Source organism: Oncorhynchus mykiss, chromosome 17 (assembly GCF_013265735.2).
Source record: "Oncorhynchus mykiss isolate Arlee chromosome 17, USDA_OmykA_1.1, whole genome shotgun sequence".
Taxonomy (NCBI): Eukaryota; Metazoa; Chordata; class Actinopteri; order Salmoniformes; family Salmonidae; genus Oncorhynchus; species Oncorhynchus mykiss.
In genome coordinates, this window is record NC_048581.1 from 85,287,386 (window position 1) to 85,288,558 (window position 1,173).

Here is a 1,173-nt window from a genome sequence, read left to right on the forward strand (position 1 = left end):
GGCACCACGTTTGGCAGGACCTCCTGTCATCCTAGTGGCAGGGTGGGGGCCAGCCTGAGCCTCGCTCGGTCTGCCTCCTCCGCTGCCTTTTAACCTTTCACACCACATCACTATAGTGAAGAGAAAAAAAACCGTTCATTTTCTGGCACAACCCGGAAGTCATGCATCCGTCTCCAAACAACGGTGTTATATAACAGTCTCCTCTTCACACACTACAACACTGTTCATTATAGCCATCTTTTCACAATGCACAACCCTAAAGTGAGCCTCTTTCCACACACACACACACAACACTAGTGTTGTGTACATCTCTGTACATGCAATGTCACCTTCTCTGTAAAATGTACAACCCTCTCCAACCCTAAAGTGACGGAACAGCCTCTTTCCACACACACACAACACTAGTGTTGTTTACATCTCTGTACATGCAATGTCACCTTCTCTGTAAAATGTACAACCCTCTCCAACCCTAAAGTGACGGAACAGCCTCTTTCAACACACCAGACTAATGTTGTATACATCTCTGTACATGCAATGTCACCTTCTCTGTAAAATGTACAACCCTCTCCAACCCTAAAGTGACGGAACAGCCTCTTTCAACACACCAGACTAATGTTGTATACATCTCTGTACATGCAATGTCACCTTCTCTGTAAAATGTACAACCCTCTCCAACCCTAAAGTGATGGAAGCTTGAAAACAAATGCATTAAAAGATAACATAAAAGAAGCAGTGTTATTGGTTGATTTCAGGTATTGTTGGAGTATATAGTGTAGGGTGTATGGGTTGATTTCAGGTATTGTTGGTGTATATAGTGTAGGGTGTATGGGTTGATTTCAGGTATTGTTGGTGTATATAGTGTAGGGTGTATGGGTTGATTTCAGGTATTGTTGGTGTATATAGTGTAGGGTGTATGGGTTGATTTCAGGTATTGTTGGTGTATATAGTGTAGGGTGTATGGGTTGATTTCAGGTATTGTTGGTGTATATAGTGTAGGGTGTATGGGTTGATTTCAGGTATTGTTGGTGTATATAGTGTAGGGTGTATGGGTTGATTTCAGGAGTGGAACAGAGTGTGAATTGATTAGATTAGAACATACTGTAAAAATCAGAAATCATATGAAACCAATGATTTTTATTTTATTTTTATTATTATATAAAACAGCTCAACTTT

At 40.8% G+C, this 1,173-nt stretch overlaps 1 protein-coding gene across 1 annotated transcript in view; it reads left to right on the plus strand.

Annotated features, from left to right (window-relative positions):
• LOC110494772 (cytochrome c oxidase subunit NDUFA4) overlaps positions 1–726 on the plus strand; it is an 18,990-nt gene extending 18,264 nt beyond the window's left edge. The window contains exon 4 of the mRNA XM_036950833.1: positions 1–726. This exon is cut by the window's left edge and continues 79 nt beyond it. The gene's annotated coding sequence lies outside the window, so the exon portion shown is untranslated.
• Positions 727–1,173: the final 447 nt, after the last annotated feature.